The following is a 19,541-nucleotide window of genomic DNA, read 5'->3' as shown; positions in this document are numbered from 1 at the left end:
ACATATACTAAACAATGAAGAGCTTAGCTATAGTCCTTTATTGTTATTGTTAAATCTGGCAACCCTCCTAAGGACATATAAATCATGTTCCTAAGAAGCTGGCCACTGGGAGTTAATGTAAACCTTACTAAATCTGAAGTAATTTGCTTGGGCCTGTTCTTCAATTGTACTTCCTGGGCATAAGCTTAAGATAGAGATGTGAGTGCAAATGGGTGATTTACAAGCTGACATGAGGGGAGGAAGGCAAGGGAGCCAACAGACTGCAGAAACAAACAAGTTATTGCTGTGGGTGGGTGAGAAGCAGCTAGAGAAGTGTCTCCCAAAGGACAGCACACTGTGTATCTTTCTTCCACTCATGTTATGGTATTATTTAAGGGTTGCTCTCAGAGATTTGGACTCCCCTGCATTTCCAGCCAAGCGTGTCTTGGAAACAGATGAAGGCCCCTGGTCCAAGCATGCGCTCTTGCAGTGAAGCAATAAGAGATGGTGAGTGCCAGGGGCACAGAAGTAAATACTGCCATGCCAGCGTCTGTAACCATGAAATCTCTAGAGCATGGGCCTAGCATAAACTGATATCATCTGGGAGTCACATAGAAGTCTAAAAACGTGGAAAGGGAGAGCTGAATAAAACTTCAAAGATATGGGGCTGGAGAATTGCCTCAGCAGTTAAGAGCACTGGATGCTCACCCCAAGGACCCAGGTTTGATTCCCTCCCCCACATCATGCTCACAACTGTCTGAAACCCCTGGGACCAGGGGATCCAATGCTTTCTTCTGCCCTTCGGGGGCACTAGGCAAGCAAGCGGCGCACGAACCTATATGCAGACAAAACACCTACATAATAATAAATATAAATATATCTTAACAAAAAAGACTTCAAAGATAGTGTGATCCAATTCTCTTTTTTCATATATCAGACCCATTTTATGGGTCAAGAGAATTTCTCGTCCAGACAAAGAGTCACCTATTGCAAATCTAAGATTCTATTTTTTGCAACTGTCAGGTCACAAGGCAACAGTGATGATTACTATTAGTTGACCATTTTATTGGATATAGCATCAACTACTGAGCAGGTCTATAGAGGTGTGTCCTAGAAGAATTAACCAAGGCATAAAGAGTGAGTTGCATCTTCTGGCAGTAAGCCAGATATAGAAAAGTCCAAAGGAAAGGCCATTGCTTTTCTTCTCTCTCTGCTGATGAGTATATCTACCTCATTACTTCTATTGTGGCCATTCTTAGCTAACAACAGAACCCAGCTTCTTTGAGCTTCCAACTTGGACTGAATGCTTGCAGCTCTCCAGGAATGCTCAGGTCTTCATCACGAGATTGGTACTGCTGAGGTACCTAACATAGTGGACTGAGCAGCTACCATGTTCGCAATCCCTCCAGGATACAGATGGCCACTGTTGGACTCCACAGCCAGAATCATGTAAATAACTCCAATAAATTCCCTCCGTGATACACTTTTATTCTACCAATTCTGTTTCTCTGGAGAACCCTGACTTGAACACACATGTCTTCCAAAGAATGTTCACATTTCATAGGCCCATCTTTCTACCATTCCATATGTAAAGCAAAGTACCTATGAATCTGATTGTGAGTGGGGTATTGAACTAAGAATGGGTTAAAGTGTCACTGAATTTATCCACAGGAACCTCTTTGATTGGGCAGAAAACCCAGTATCCTGCTTGCATCCGAGATGGTCAAAGCAGTGCATGTACTAGAAATCCAGCCTCTAGCATTCAGAGGTGATTTGTCACAAGGACATGTCAGCCTCATTCCCAGTCACTCTGTCTCTCTGCCTCCTATTTGTGAATCAAGATGTGAGCTCTCAGCAATTCCTGCAGCCATGCCTTTGCTTCACCATCATGGACTCTAACCCATTGAAACCATAAACCCAATTAAATGCATTCTATTTTAAGTTGCCTTGGTCATGGTATTTTGACACAGCAATAAAAAGTAACTAAGATAACAGGGTACCTGACTTATAACTTAGTATATCCCCACATAAAATTTTAATGTATTTTACCTCTTTGCATGCAGTTCCTGAACAAGCTTTGACTACATGACTTGATGCAAATAATCACATTCTGTGACCTATGATACAATGTCAGTCAATAGTAATATGGAAGAAAATGACAGGCAGAGAAAAAAATAGCCAATACAAATTTTATAAACTGAACAAAATGTTTATAGGTCTAATTATCTTTGAAAGGTATCCATGAGGATTTTATTCACTTTAACATTTCTAACAGAAAATCAAAATAAGAAAACCAATCAGCACAGTATTATTGATTGTTATTTAATAGAGATTTTCTACCACAAGCTAGTATTCCTCTGGATATTAACTAATATTTTTCCTTTCTGGCTCACAAACAACCTCCCGGCAAGTCAACAAAATTCATTTGGGACTTTACGGACATATTAACATTACCTTTTACTCAATATGCCTGCCCACACATAATGCATTGTAAATTGTAAGAGAAGCCATTTATTAGAGTCCTCAGAGCAGCTTTACAATTAGCACTGCCCCTGAGGACACAGGCAGAAGATGCTAAGCAGTATAACAAGCCAATCACTCCAAGCACTTAAGTACTAAACCACAGAAATACACTCAATCTGAACTGCCTTGTGTCTTTGAGATATATGCAGTAAAATCTTTAGGGTCATTTAATGAAAACATAATTTCTTCAAGGCATGTTTTCTGAAAAGTGAAAATAACCTTATGCTGGTATCATCTTAAATTTGATTATGGACACAGTGTCTCAGACTCTAGGGCACTGGTTCTCAACCTTCCTAATGCTGCAGCCCTTTAATACAGTTCCTCGTGTTGTGTGCCCAACCATAGAATTATTTTCACTGCTACTTCATAACTGTAATTTTGCCACTGTTATTTATCATAATGTAAATATCTGATATGCAGGACATCTGATATATGACACCACCATCACCGCACCATCACCAAAGGTTGAGAACCACTGCTCTAGGGAGTCCAAATGAGATCTCTGGAAGGATCTAAGGTACCATTAACTCCACTTAATTCATTTTACTAATGTTAAAATCAATGCTCCAAAAGTGGAGTAACTTTCTCTAGCACTGTACCTAAGGCATTTTTCCTGACTGGGCCAGAGAGGAAACATCTTGGCCTCTATGGGTATTTATTCTCAAGTTCACTTATTGAGGCCTGCTGTTGTGCTGGAAAAGGTAATATTTAGACAAATGAGCATGAGTGTGTTCCAAAAAGCTTCAGTAATCTGGATGGAAAACACTGCTGAGGAAACTCTCTGTTCTAGAAACACTACAAAAAAGTATAAAGCCTACTTAAAACATGGGTTTGACACAATGGTTTTTCTGCCCTTTATCCACTGTCAATCCTTAGGAGTGTTTTCTACCACAATGGCCTGTCCAGCATTGTCTACTCTCATCCCGTGTTTCCCTGCCCAGTGGCCCCATTAGCCATTCTCACTCTCATCTCTTGAGGGTATCTCAGTTTACTCTGTTGTAGCCTCTGTTTCCTTCACTGTGCTCTGTGTGTTTCATGTGAACTTGTTCTATGAGAATCACAAGAACTCAGGAGCTAAATTGAGGATCAGAAAAAAATTGAAAGAGATTAGACCAGTCGTGATGGTGTACACCTTTAATTAAGAGGCCAGGGCAGGAAGATCTCTGTAAATTTGAGACCAGCCTGTGCTACACATTGATACCTTGTCTCAAAAAAAATAAGTTTAGAATATGTGATGAAAGAGATAAATGGCAATCAATACTGTGAAAATGATAAATAAACAAAAGAAAATAATAGAAGCCAAGAATGGTACAAAATACCTCAAGTCTCAGCAATTATAGGGAGGACTTAGGAGAATAAGGAGTATAGCGTCATGTCAGCTATGTAGCAAGTTTGACGCCTGAGCTACATAAGAGCATGTCTCAAACCCAGATACTATTGGCAAGGGCATTACCTATTCTATATTATGAGAACATATTTGCCCTTCATTCTGTAGCAAAGACTCTAACAACACAGTGCTTCTATCCAAATGAAGGCCTCTGTAGCCTCGATATTTGGGGGCCTTCCTCCTACTATACAGAGAGAGGGTCAATGATAATTAGAAAATCACCAACACAACAAATCTAACAAGACTAACCACCTGACTAGAGAGGAGAGACTAAACTTCCAAATGATTGACTGCCTTTGTTTCCCTTTCCCATATATCAGCAGGCTGAAGTTAACAGACAGGTCTTTAGAATGCCAACCCATTGTTTTCTCAAATTGCTGACTCTCTATATAAAACAGCTTAAGCATCCAATTCCTGGTGTTGCCTGCATCACAGGCAGCATGGATTGCTTAACATGATGGCCTTACATAGCAATTTTCAACCTGTGGGCTGCAACCCTTTGGGGATCAATTGACCCTTTCACAGGGGTCACATGAGACCATCAGAAAACACGGATATTTACATTATGATTCATAACAGTAGCAAATTTACAGTTATGAAGTAGCAGCAAAAATAATTTTATGTTTGGGGGTCATCACAACATGAGGAACTGCATTAAAGGGTCATAGCATCAGGAAGGTTGAGAACCACTGACCATACTGATCTGGCTATAGTCCATGCAGCCTTTCTACTCTCCAACTGGCTACAAGGAACTGACTACTATGCCCCTGCAGTCACAAAGGGGCATACCCATTCCCCCTTCCCCTGCCACCCAACACCCAGAGGCAACTATAGTAGGAATGATTTATGAAGTACAACTGCAACTTGGCAGCATAAGACCTCCCCCTTCCCCAATGTTCCACCTTGAAAGAGAAAACCTTTCTTTTCTGGTGGGTGGGACTGAGCTGTGTTGTTTCAGAACCCCACCATAATGTATGCAGTGTTCATAACATCCCCTGATTGGTCCCGTGAGATGGTTCAGGGATAAAGGCATGTGTCGTTAAACCTGAGTTTGATCAGCAGAACCAATATGGTTGCAGGAGAAAACAAACTCCCAGGAGCATAAACACACACTAAATGAATGTAAACAGCAGAGAGAAGAAGAAGGAGGAGGAGGAGGAGGAGGAGGAGGAGGAGGAGGAGGAGGAGGAGGAGGAGGAGGAGGAGGAGGAGGAGGAATTCCCCTAGTAAAAGCTCTCCCCTGAAAGACAATTCATCTTAGTACCTCGCTTTGGACCACCTCTTATCTTTCTCCAATTTATTTACCAAAAATAACAACAAAGAGAGCATTGGAATAAATATTGGGAGCTGTAGACAGACAGAAGAAGGGGTTCCATAGAAAAACAGTAGTCAGGGAAGGATGCTCTAAAGGAGTATATTTTGAGGAAAATCATGATTGGCTCTTAGCACCTGGACAAAAGAGTGGGGGCTGGAGTTCCAGGCTGTAGGTAGATAAGTGCAAGAATGCATCACGTGGAAGGGGAGTCATCAAACGGTTAGGGAAGATAAATTTTCATAAGGCAAAAGGACAATCATAAATATTACACGTTCAGGAGTTTAGCAAGGCAAATGGGTGGGCATACATTATGAGGTCACAATTTCAGCTTAGGTTGAAAAATGTGGTTTCCATGACACATTTGAATTAAGAAACAGAAACTTATTCTTGTAAGGTATGGAGATTTAATAACAGTGCATGACAATGTGACCCCTTAGCAACAATGTGGCACCTGTTTTGGTTTCACAATAGCGTTAAATCTGTAACATAATGTCATTAGAGATTGAGAGGAAAGCAACAAATCAAAAAAACTATCAATCTCAACAGCTGAAAATAGGGAGTTGGGTAGAAGGAAGAAAGAAAGTCAGGCCTTTTGCAATGGAGGTGGGCAAATGGAGCTGTCGTAGAAGGTGGGTTGGGTAGAGTGTCTCCAAAGCAGGAGATACAATCTACAGACCCTGCCCAAGATGACCCACTGAAGGGAAAGATGAAAACGCATTTTGTCTAACAAAGAAAGGAAAGAGACAACAAAGAAAGAAAGCTTAGTTTTCCTAGTGAGGTCATAGAAAGAGTGCCACTGGCATACTTTGTTAGTTAGGATATCTAAATATCATGAAACAGGTGTGTTATGGGAAGTATGTAGAAGGGATATTGCAAAATTTTGGTTCTGTCATAGGTATGTGTCTTGATTAATGAGTATCCAGATTGCATTTTCTAGGGTAACTAAGTGATCTCTCATACAAAAGTCATATGATTTAAAAAGCTCTGTGAAGGCTGTGGAGAAAGCTCAGTCAGTAAAAGCATGATGACCTGAGTTTGAATTTCCAGAACCCACAGAAAAGTCAGGCATACCTCAAAAGACACGTAGGAAAACAACAGGCCTCTCTGAACTCCATCCTCCATATAACAGAAACCATGTGAGCATACATTGAGAGCTCACGTGCGCACACATGCTCTTGCACACACACAAACACACACACACACACACCAGCTCTGTACAAAGAAATCAAAGCCCGAAAGTAATGCTAATTAATGCCAAGTACAAAGAAAACAGCACATTTCTATTTCTCCTCCTAGCATCAACAATTACAGGTACCGAGGAAAAGGCAAAAAGAAAAGGAAAATGTATTTTACTATTTCAAAAGGGGTTTTGGTAGTGGCAGTGGTGATTTAATTTTGAGACAGCTTTGACTGGCCTGGAACTCACTATGCAAACCAGGATGGCCTCAAACTTACAAAGATCTTCTTGCCTCTGCCTCCTGCATGCTAACCTTCCAGGTGAATGCCACCACACCTAGTTCTTTCCAGTGTTCCTTACATTTCATAATACGGTTTAATACACAGAGATAAAGGTCTGTAGCCAAAATATGAACTTCTCAAAGCAATGCTCACTGGGAATATACTAAAACCTTTGATCTTTCACTTTATTTATAAATATTAATTATTAATACTATAATCCACTAAAAGGTCACTGTGGTTTGCAGTTGGAAAAACATGAAGAAGAAACCAGACACATACATGCATACACAAAAAATTGAAATGGTAAAATGGTTTAATAGCCATTACTGCCAACCACTAATTTAACCACAAAAAATGTATTTCTCCCTTAGAACTTGGTTAATGGTAGTATGAAGTCACTACAATTTGAAATATATTTAAAAAACTAAACAACCAAATGATGGAAATAAACCACTGTAGTACTTCCCAGTAATGTTAAAAAATAATAATGTAACATTCATTTCTTCACTTTACACAATTTCACAATGTTTGAAACTTGTTGACTTATTTCAAAAGCTTTTTCCTAACCCTGTGCTCCCCAAAACAACCTTTTTCTTTCAAATCTTGTAATATATTAACTCAATAGTAGAGATATACAGTTTCTAAAGCTATATAATTGCAGATACACAAGGGCATCCTGTTTTTATCATTTTGTTGTTGTTGTTGTTTTCTATCTTTGTTTATGTGCAAGGCTAGCAATAGAAGAATCCAGGGCTTTATGCATGCTTGACAAACGCTTGACAACTGACCTATCCCTATAACTCACTATGCCACTTTTCTTACTGAACTGTATCTGGAACAAGTATCTGGAAGGTCACTACTACTTCTCATAAAGCATCTACCCTGGAGCCAGGCAGTAATGGTAAATGCCTTTAATCCCAGCACTCAGGAGGCAGAGGCAGGCAGATCTCTGTGAGTTCAAGACCAGCCTGGTCTACAAGCACTAGCTCCAGGACAGCCTCCAAAGCCACAGAGAAACCCTGCCTTGAAGCACCCCCAAAAAATCTACCCCGGATCCCTAGTGATTATAGATTTCTAGGACTCTACATAAAGGAATTCCGCTTCTTCTCCAAGTTTCTAATACTCCCATCAAAATGTTCTCAGTGTTTTCTCACCTGAAGTCTACTAAATAAAATACATGGGAATCCATTGATTTGAACTGAGCTACCATAAGGGGCCTCAAGAGACCAACTTCAAATGCACAGTCACTCACAGGAAAGTTCTACATCCCTAAGCTAAAACCTAGGAAGATCTGACAATTCAAGAAGTGAGGAGAAAGAAAACAGCCAAACCACATTATGCTAGCAAGAGGTTAATTAGCTTTTAAACAACTGATTGGTGCTGGAGATGTGGTTCAGTTGGTGCTTGTATAGCATGAAGGAAGTCCTGGACTCTATAATAAAATCACAAAAGAGGTTGTGGTGATACATACCTGTAATTCCAGTACTTGGGAGATAGAGGCAGGCACAGATCAAGGTTGGGTACAGGGGTGATGCCCCAGTGAGTAAAACACTTACTATACAAGTTTGATGATCTGACCAATCCCTGGAACTCACATAAAAAGTCAGATGTTAAAACCTAAGGATGACTGTGGACTTTTTTTCTCAATGTATGTTAGGTTTTAACAACTCAGATATGAATGACAGTATTCTACCTGCAGTCATTATATCCTCAGCTAGAAAATAGAGACCCTTTCAATTTATGTATGTCTTTGGCTTGTCACTTCTCTGTGTCATTTGAATTTTAGTTTTAGAATCAAACCTTGTATTCCCTCAAACTGAAAGCTCTGGAGTTGGAAGTGAAGAGGAGGGCCCATGAAATCAAAGTTTGGGCTCCCAGATTTGACCTGATACACATTCAACGTTTTCCCATATGAACTGATTTTTGCCCTACTGCTGTCTCTGTCTACTCTGTCTTAGGAGTTTTGTTTGTTTGTTTGTTTGTTTGAAGAAACACAGGAAACTTCCATTTTTAAAGTTTATTATTAAATTTTATCTGCATGGGTGATTATCTGCATACATGTCTGTGGAGGCCAGTTGTGACCCTCCATGTGGATGCTGGAAATTGAAAGTGGGTCCTCCAGTAGAGCAACCAGTGCTGTCAATTGCTAATCAGTTGTTTCATCCCCAAGACTTAAAAGAAGCTAAACAAAAACAGTCTTGTATAGTCAAAATGTAAATATTAAATACTTGGTTTTATACAACATAAAGAACATTTTATTCCAGAAACGTAAAAGTGAGGTAAAATTCAGCTTCTTTTATTCATGTCTACTCATACCCAGTGTGTCCCATCAGGCTAGGTGGTTGGTTTGTTTCCCAATGTGCATGTAAATTTTATACCCTTCTGGACAGTGGGCTACCAGGGGATAGGGGTCATATTTATTTTCTGCCTATCATTAATACTCCTTTGGGTGGAACCTCAACTAGAAGTCTGTAATAGGCATTGCAGTTGCTTACAAAAGAAGATACAGCCATGGTGCTGGTGGTTCTGGTGGGTTCCTTCATCCAATAAAGACCTTAGTGCCAAAAAATGTCAGATGTGATGGGTCACATCTGTAATCCCAGTTCGTGTATGGTGAGATGGGAGGCAGAGATAGAAAAATCAGCCAGAAGCTTGTGGATGAGCTAGTGAAGAACCAACCTACCTCCATCTTAGGCTTAAAAGTCGGCTTATAGCAAAGACAAACTGGGTTCATTCCTGTTTATCATTAAACCTCTGTTTCTCAAGGATTGGGCTGTGACCCACCTGTAACCTTAACTGTAAATGATCCTTTACTGCCTGTTCCACAAATGACAATCATGTCTTTGTTTCAAAAAGTTGTTTATAACCATCTTGAAACCCTATCTTTGTTCCAAAAGGTTATATGATTACCTATGACTCTGCCTTGTTATGATTACTTTGTTATGCCCATGTCTTTATTTCAGGAGGTCGTTAGGATTAACTTGTGCTCCTGTAACCCTACCAAATCCCCCATTTGGAAACCCTCTACTCCTGAGCTATAAAAGCCTTGTCTTCCTCAATCCAATGCTGGCCTCTGGAACCCTGCCTTGCCTTAGAGGGAGGGAGGCAGCCTGTGTATAGGAATTAAAAAGACTGATTTAATTAATTGTTTGCTTTAATTAATTTGGCTATGATGATTAGAGTCACTGGTCTTTTTCCTCTCTTCTTTGGGATAAATGTTAGCCTGCTGTCAGGTCCAAAGGAACCTCTATTTTTCCAAATTCGAAAATTCAAAAAAAAAAAGCAGAGGGGAAAAATGGCTATCTTTTGTGCCTACTAGCATATGCTGGCCTCCATCCCTCAGTATCACATGTACCTGCTACATGTTCCTAAGTCCATGCTAGCCTCCTAGCTTTTCTTGCCTCATCCTTTACACTGCACTTGCCCAGTTCACAGGCTTCCCTTTGCCCCAACTACTCATTTTCACTGCTATTCTGTCTGTCTGTCTGTCTGTCTGTCTCTCTCTCTCTCTATCTATCTATCTATCTCTCTATACCTCTGACTCTCTCTTCCCCCAACTTCTGTTTTCTTGTCCTCTCCCTCACTCTATGACCCTCTATCTCTCTACTCTGTTCCTGCTTCTTTCCTGGCCATATCCAGTCTCCTGGCCATGGACAGTCAACTACTTTCTCCCTTTGCTCTGGACACTTCCAGATGCTTCTAGAAATTCTCTCCCTCATATGTACAATAAAAACCTTCCCCTTAACCACAACATGGAGTGGTCACATCATCAGTTGGAATGTGTTGAGCAGCAGAAGGAGCAATAGAGACCCCCCCCCAAGAAGGTGGAAAACAAAACAATGCAAGTGAGTTGTCCTCAGACTGTGGCATGGAAGCCAATATTACTGTAGCTTTAGAGGTCTTTAGACTTTTCATTCCACACACCCACACACACACCCATTTCCTGGTGACACTAGAAAGGTAAACAGCAGCTTTGTCCAGCCATAGAATTTAAATTACCATCTGAAAAAATGGAGGTACATGTTGGAGCCTATTGAGGCAAATCTACATTCTCCGGGTAAAAAGAATGGAATCTGGTTGTAGTGGCACAGCTCTTTATACACGGCACCTGGGAGGCAGAGGCAGGTGCATCTCTGTGTATTCAAAGCCAGCCTGGTCTACAGCAGAACAGCCTCCAAAGCTACAGAAAAAAACCTGTCACCAAAAACAAAAACAAAAACAAAGAAAAGGAATCCTGGTTCTACTTCTATTCTCCGGTGGAGAACTGACATTCTAAACTACCCAAAATATTGCATGTCATTGCCTTTTCCTTTTGAGTTAATCAAACTAACTCAGAGGACACTAGTTAGGGAGCTCACTGGAGTTTCTTCTGTAAGACCCACTTGGTCAAAGGGACTGGAGACCTTCTACTGGTTGCAAAATCCACTTGAGCAACCAAAGGCTCTGAGAGCCTTCCACTGACCCTGTGGTAGCTTAACCATGGGATTGGAAGAGTTGGAGATGCCCGATCTCTTCCCAGGTGCATATGGTCATCCCAAGAGAATACAATAAAGAAGCTGGGTATTGACTTCTGCTTTTTGCCTTTGTCCCTCCTCCACTCCAAATTGTTTGCCTTTGTCCCTCCCTCATTCCAAATTTGCAGAGACACTTGATCCATTGGAGATTCAAAGAGCTTTCCACTGGCTGAGACTGGCCAAGAATTCCTAAAATTCTCCACTGGCCCATAGCCCAAAACTGAGGGAACCTTCCACTGGCCCTGTGATCTTAGGTCTGGGATTCACTGGAGCGCCATAATTGAAATGGCTAGTGCTGTCCCAAATTCAGAACTTCTGACTTTTTAATATCTAGACTGACTTAAATAACTCCTTAAGACAGAATGGAAGCATAGTCCAAAACCTTCCCCCATACAACTCTCTACCTTAAACCTTTCTCAAGGTTCTGGCTTGTAACCATGCCTAGAGCCAGAAAGCCTACCTGTTTCTTCTGGGTCTCCAAACTTGTATCTGTTCCTACCTGACGTAACATAAAATGCTTTCACCTTATGTTTTTGGCCTACCAGTGTTTCTTGCCTCTTGGACCTGAAAAACTCTGATTGTATCTTTTATAGCTAAGTAGTAAGGGAATTTCATGTTGTGTGCTCCCACCTGCAGAAACACACACAAACTGGTTATTGGTATCTAGATCTTAGAAGTTCCAATGTCATTTGACTCCTAATCATACTGAAAAATGTGTTTGATGCTGTTCTACTCCCCTGAGAAGTTTGGCTCTGGAGTTAAAATTTGACCCATCTGCTCCAGACCTAAGTATGTTTGTTCTAAAGTCGACACCAAAGTCTCTGTCCTGGATCAGACTGGCCAATGACTGTGTGACAGGGAGAAGGGGAACAAAACAGGAAAAGATAGTTTGAGATTTAGAACAACTAAAACTTAAACTATTTCCTATAGAGGTTATACATAGCATGGTGCTTAACTCTCTAAATTATTCCTGTTTCTTCTAAGTTTTATTTACCATCTTTAAAGCTTTTGTAAGATTTGTAAGTTCATTGAGTGCGATTTAATAGAATTGTAAAACCTATAACAAGAAGTTAGCTTAAAACTTCTAACAGAAAGAGTTGATAGTTAAAGATAATCTATACATAGATAATCTTGTTATATAGCATACTTGTGTGTACCTTGAATTCAACTCTTATTTAGGAAAAGAGTGTATGCCCGATAGGTTCACCTTGGAGTACCTTGTGGCTTTCCACCATCTTGAATGATGCCCTAGGCACACCTTGGAGTAAATAAAAAACTGTGTGAGTTGCCACCATCTTGATTGGTGACCTCAATAAGATGTAAGCAAGCCACATGACTTTCCTATGATCTCAGTCAAGGTGATCACATGGTATCCCTCCACTTCTCATTCTATTCCCTTTTTGAAACTGAGATCAGGCTTCCACGATGGTTTGTTTTAAAACTGGGTCATACACAAACCTATGATATTTTTGCTATCTTAGTTCAGCTTTAGCAATTTGAACAAACCAAGACATATAAAAAGTGTCATTTTGTAAAGGTACACTAAAAAAGGCTAAAATATGCAATCTCTCCATGGACTGTATTTATAGTTTAAAGTTTTTTTAATACTAAAGTGTGTTTAGCTCACGAATCAAAATTTGTAAGGCTCAAACTAAATAGGGATAAAACTATAAAATCCTAATCTCATAAAAAGTTTACTAATTGCAAACTATTAAAGATAATTAAAATATACAAGTTGATGGTCAGTCATGCTAAGTACAAATGTAATTTATTTACAGAGAAAAGCTTGGAGGGAGAGAGCAATTCTTATAACCGATCATGGAGTCTTCTCTAATTTCCCACCATCTAATATTCCGTTAATGTTGCCAAAGTTAAGCCTGAAACAAGTAAGTCAAAATAAATTTAAAGTTTGTTTCATGTAAAATAATATTCAAAATCAGGTATATAAAGATCTGCTATAAAAGATTGGATACTTCAGTGAATAGGTTAAATTTACAATATATTAGCATGGCAGGAAACCCCCAGGCTCAAATAGTTCCCTCAGAAGGATAACAAGTTCTACTGGGTGGAGCACCTTCCCACCAGAGTAAGTTGGATGTTAGTCTCATTACAGGGTATGTATGCCTGAGAAATAAAACCCACCAGAAGTCTTCTACTACTGCTGCTTCTGTCTGTGTGGGCCTGACCAGCTCCAGGCATGTAGGTCAAACCTGAAAAAAAATCCTTACCTACAGAAAAGATTAATCACTCCTCATGTCCCTCATAATGGAGAGATGAATTCTCTTGCCCAATGAAGGATGTCAGAGTCTACAACCACATCCCACATGTCTCAAACAACAGAGATACAAATAGCTATTAGTCTGTTCTCGTTGTTTTGCAAACTGATTTATGAAGGTGCTGTGAACAGAAGACATTTTACATGCTACTTCAATTGGCCATGCCCTTTACCTTGACAGTCAGTTTTTCCTCTTAGCAAAAGCTAACTTCAAGGTCTATACCTTAACCATCACTGTTCCTTCATTAAAGGAGGAATGTAGATACATCAAACTCACAGCTTTGAAAATTTATTCAGAATATGCAAGTGGTATCTTTGACAGTTGGTTTTGTATCTGTAGAGTCAACAAATGATTCTGTTAAAGGATACCCCAATACCTACATTCTTCTTTAGGAGATGACTTATATGAAGGGGACTCTCTCCAGCCTGAGCTTTCCTGTGGTGCTTTGAGAACATAATCTAGTCTCTACCCAGATAAGTGGTCCAAGGCCATGCTTGTGCTCTTACCTTGAAGCCTACAAGGAGCACACAGGCTTTGACAGTGATGCTTGTGTATGTTTTCTTGAAATTTGGTTATCTCGTTTTACAAATCATGCCTCTAAATAACCAATCTATTTTTAAATAAAATGATATTAAGTAACATGCTTACTGCTGTTGGTATATAGTGACCTAGAAATTTGTTCCTTTGCAGGAATAAAGAGTTGCCTTTAGCTTTCTTCATCAATTCAGGCTATGCTGCATGTCAGGTTTTCATTACAGATTTTACATAACCAACTACTTTCATCCTTCTGCTGTGGGCTAAGTATATGGAATGTGAATGTAGAAATTTTAAAAGATTTTATTAGAAGAGTTAATTAAAAAAACCTTCTGGTTGTTTGGTGTCAACTTTGTAAAATGAATCATTTCCTCTTGACAAAGAAGGCAGTGTCTCTGGGAATATATTTCTTTTTAATTGAAAATCATTTATTTTTCAGAAATACAAAATAGATTTAAATATATAGGTATAACAATTTTACACTAAGAAACATATGTATTGCCATGTCTTCAAATATTAGAAATGGTCTTTTAAGGTACCAATTTTTAAAATTTTACCTTATCAAATTGTTTCTAACCAAAAGCTGTATTTTACTTGAGATGTTCTGGGTTTTGTGTTTCATTGAATAATATCTGACAATAATATTTGAAACAAATACACAAAGTTTACCATATGTAGAAGCAAGGAATATCACTTAGACACTTTCTGTTCAAATTCGTTACTTAATGTTTACTTTGACTGACTTCTTTTACAATGTTTCTAGCTGCATGTTCCTTATACAGGAATCTGATGTAATCAAATGGCTAATTACAGTCACCTTATCCTTCTTCAGAGCTCTTGTGAATGCTCCAGCCAGTAGAACAATTGCATTTAACCATATGTTATACTGACTGATGTTAATCTTGATGTAACAGTTTTCCTCAAAACATCGTCGTTTAATGTTCCCAACCAAGTTGTAGTTATAACCTCTGACTTATGTTCTGGATCTTTGCCAGTTGTTAAGTTTTATCATGGCCCCTTGACTGGAACCTCTTCTGATGAACTCTTACTGTTGCTAGCCTCATGGCCTTTTTCTCAGCCATGAAGAAGTTGCACTAAAGATGGGTGTCCAAAGTCCCTAAAAGCAGTTCAGGTGACCTCTGAAAGGGGACTAGTGGGCAGGTCATGGGCCATCCAAGTCATCCTTCTTCTTGCCACTCTAGATATTGTTTTGGAGACTCAGAAGTAAAACAGCTGGGCTGAAACTTTTCTGTTTTCAATTAACATCTCCGTCTCATGAGCTCAGATCAGTATAACATCCTTCAGGACCAGCTCAACCGCAGTACTACAAAGTTTGAAAGAACTCTGCTCTGACTGCTGCTAAGGATGGGATTCATGCCCTACTCAAACAATACTGCTTCCATGCCAACAAATCCTAGCTGGTTTGAAATGGGTCCTAAAGATGCTAATACCAGACAAAAATTCCTTCTGGTTTCCTCCCACTCTGGTTCATCCCTTTATTCATTCTTTTCTCCTTATTATCATCACACTTGTGATTTTACCCTGTCTTTTAAATATTTTTCTTACAGAACTTCACCCTATACCCAAACCAAAAAAAACGCATGCAAGCTCTCCCAATAGCTCTCACTCTACAACAGCTCCATTTGTTCGTGATACATCTGCAAAAAGGCCTTTAGATGCAGTGGCAAAAACAGCTAAAAATGACCTTCTTCCCTTTCAGCCTGGACCAGATTCAATTCTTCACATTAGCTCCCTATTTTCTCCTCTTCCCTTCCTTTGATGTTCTGTAGCACCCTGCTACTTTTGCTAGTTCGTTCTGGTGCAACAGTTTTGGCAATGGGACCAGTCACTATCACCCTGAAACAATTCTATACCTCTTCCTTTCACTGGCCCTCTCGCTTTCTCCTGCCTCTGCTCCTCCCTATTCCTCAACATCCCCCCCAAAAATCTGTTTTACTCTGTAACCAAATTATCTGCTTATAGACCACTAATAATTATTTTCCAAGACTCTTCATGAATACAGAATGGTAATGGTCTAATTCATCACAACCGATCAAGCTGTTGCCTGCTACGTGACTTGGGACCCCCCTTTTAGTGGGCCCATAACTAGCTCCTCTGACAAAGACCCTCCTCGGCAGAAAACCACTCTGTCTCCTCTGCAGTGCATTTTTTTTAATATTCTCTCAGAGTTAGGAATGCAAGTTTCTGGCTGAAAGACTATACTTCCCAGCTTCCCTAGTGTACTAATTTCTGACCCTATGTGAGGCCATAGCCCATTTTCTTCTGTAGGCATTTTCACCATCCACATACATGGGTAAGAAAGATGCCCCCTCACAGTGAATAAACATACTCCACCTAAGGCCAGACCAAGCCTCTCTCTTTTTTTTTTTTTGCCTTCAGTCTCTATAGCAACCCTTAAATAATGTAACAGAAACAAAGCAAGTATTATGGTTTTTCTTGTTTCTGCTTCCCTCAGACTTTTCTGCCATCAAAACCTGCAGTCTGCTCAGCTCACAGAGTTCCTGGTTATTCTGCAGAACGGAGGAGGGTGTTCAGTTCATAAACTGTTTAAAAAGTAATATTGAAATCTCAATGTCTTGACATTTTACTTATTTTTTAATGATTTGTTTTTATGTGCTTGAGAACTGGCTCAGCAGTTAAGAGTAATTACTGCTCTAGTAGAAGACTCAGGTTGGGGTCCTAGATCTCAGCTTGTAGCTCCCTGTAACTCTAGGTCCATGGGACTCAATGCCTTCTTCTGAACTCTGAGGGTTCCTGCATGAACATGGTCCACACACACACACACGCACACACACACACACACACACACACACACACACGAGTGTGCACAAGTGTATGAAATAAAATTAAATAAGCAAATACATACTTTTAAATGATTTATTTTATTTTTAATTATGTGTATGTATGTGTGTTGTGTATGCGTATGTGTGTGCTGCACATGCTTGTGGAGGTCAAATGAGTAGGATCACTAGGGTATGGGGTTATAGGTGGCTGGGAACCGCTAAATGTGGGTGCCAGAAACTGAACTCAGTCCCCATTTATTTTTTGAGACAGTGTTTCAGGTAGTTCACCCAACTTGTCCTTAAGCTCATTATATAGCTGAGGATGTCCTTGAACTTATGATCTTCCCATCTCCACCTTCATTACAGGCATGCACCACCACATCTGGTTTGTATAGTGCCTGGAATCAACCCCAGGGCTTTGTGAACGGTAGGCAAGCACCAGCTGATCTAGACATCCAGTCTTCATGCTTTCACACATCAATTCACACATGTGTCGGGGAATAAGAAAATAATGTAAATTTACTTACACTTAGCAGACAATTCCCATCAATTTTTAAGTCAAGTGGCACTGATACCTTGGCCATTTTCTGTTTCACAGTAGGTCAACTTGAAAAATGAATAAAAGCACTCACCTATATTTCCAAAAACGCTGATGAAATAGAAGTTCAGGGTTTCGAATGTATTTGATTTCACTCTGTAACTTATAGCCTGGTCATTAGATTATTGCTTTTTTCCTCTTCATTTCTTTTTCATATGCCTATAAAACAAATAATACTTATTTTTCATGATCTCTGAATGAAATATGACACATTTTGAAGTAACACTATCATTTATTTACTAATTGCAAGATTTATTCCACAGGAATAACATGGATGTTCTTCTGACATTTCTATCTCTACTACCCTCCATTTAAATAATGACTAACTTTATGAAATTCCTGATGAAAAAGAGTTATATGGGCTTATCTTCCACATTTACTAGAGAAAAGCCTATTTTTGCTGCAGAGGAAAACACATTTTACCATAATCAGAAGCCAAGAATTGCAAACAAATCAAAGAGTTAAAAGATCAGTGGAGTGTGTCCATTACACTTCCATTTTGGAATGCATCTTTGTTCTTACTAGAAAAGCAGCTGAATAGAAGTCATCCTGGAAAAACAGAGGCCCAGTTCCCTAAAACATTTCCAGAACACCCAGCAGCCTAGTTTTGCATGAAAGGACCTGACCACTCTTTCATTTGCTAAATGCTCAGTCCCTTGGGAGGGAGCAAAGAATTCCCCCCACCCTTCCATTCACTGCATTCTTTCTCCATTTTCTCTCCTGGGCTCTGCTACCCCTCAGCTGTCTTCTTCTGACCTTGACCTTCCCCTTGTCTAAGCACACTCATTTAATGTTGGCAACACAATGCCTTTCCGTGCCTTCCATCCACAACAAGGTACTAGTATGCTTGCATCCTAATTCCTTTGCTCCTGCTGACATTCCAAATAGTATCTTTCTTTTTTGCACTTATTTCCATAGACGATGTTTTCATAGACCTATGCAATGTATGTCACTTGCCAGGACCACAGTCTTTCTGGAAATCCAGCTTCCCCTTCCTCAGCCTGGCAGTCTATTGTCTCCTGTTCACAGGCAGCAAAGTCACAGCTCAAAGCTTTGACATTACCCAGATATCCAAGGCAACCAATTGCAAGGCCCTACAAACAGAATTACCGCAACAGGAGCCACACAAGCTTTGTAAAAGGCTAATTAAGGTGTGTGTTTCAGCAAACATCTCTATTCATGGTGAACTGAGTCGAAGACAGGGCTGACTGTCAAGAGTTGCCGCACAAATTAGGGTGAGCTCTTTCATAATTAGTTCACATAAAAAGGAGTATTGTAAGTGAAATTGTAAGTCCTTGTCATAATTCCTGGTAAAATATAGTCAAAGGGTACTGAGAGGGGACAAAAATGAAGACAAGAATCCTCTTAGGAAAAAAAGAATCACAGGACAAAGTGTAAATCAGTGGTTCTCAACCTTCCTAATGTTGCAACAGCTTAATACACTTCCTCATGTTATGGTGATCTCCGATAATTCCTAACTGTAATTTTACTACTGTTATGAATTATAATGTAAATATCTGTGTTTTTCTGATGGTATTAGGTGACCCACCCACCCCCACCCCACACCCTCAGTGAAAGGACTTAGAACCACCATTTTTAGAACTGCTGGTGTAAATACTTGAATCAGTGGGGATCTTTTGAGCTAGGGTCAACAGTGGTGATTTGTTAGGTATGGAGAGACCTTCAGAATGAAAATAATGAGAATGCTAAGTGTTGAGGAAACATGCTTATGCTTACAAACAATAGAAAAGGGAAATGGTTCATCAATTAATAAATGGGACCTCCTGAAACTGAGAAGCTTCTGTAAGGCAAAGGGCACAGTCAGCATGACAAAAAGGCAGCCCACAGAATGGGAAAAGATATTCACCAACCCCACATTTGACAGAGGGCTGACTTCCAAAATTTACAAAGAACTCAAGAAGCTAGTAACCAAAACATCAAATAATCCAATTAAAAAGTGGGGTACAGAACTAAATAGAGAATTCTCAATAGAGGAATCTAAAATGGCTGAAAGACACTTAAGAAAGTGTTCAATATCCTTAACCATCAGGGAAATGCAAATCAAAACAACTCTGAGAGATACCATCTTACTCCTGTCAGAATGGCTAAAATCAAAAACACCAATGAGAGTTTATGCTGGAGAGGATGTGGAG

At 39.7% G+C, this 19,541-nt stretch overlaps 1 protein-coding gene across 1 annotated transcript in view; it reads right to left on the bottom strand.

Annotated features, from left to right (window-relative positions):
- The window catches only part of Frmpd4 (FERM and PDZ domain containing 4), a 965,131-nt gene extending 947,591 nt beyond the window's left edge, over positions 1 to 17,540 (bottom strand). The window contains exon 1 of the mRNA XM_040744035.1: positions 17,423 to 17,540. The gene's annotated coding sequence lies outside the window, so the exon portion shown is untranslated. The remainder of the gene's footprint in view (positions 1 to 17,422) is intronic.
- Positions 17,541 to 19,541: the final 2,001 nt, after the last annotated feature.

The sequence above is a fragment of the Mesocricetus auratus genome, unplaced genomic scaffold (genome assembly GCF_017639785.1).
Source record: "Mesocricetus auratus isolate SY011 unplaced genomic scaffold, BCM_Maur_2.0 Super-Scaffold_100003, whole genome shotgun sequence".
Taxonomy (NCBI): domain Eukaryota; kingdom Metazoa; phylum Chordata; class Mammalia; order Rodentia; family Cricetidae; genus Mesocricetus; species Mesocricetus auratus.
This window is presented reverse-complemented; position numbering and strand designations above follow the sequence as displayed.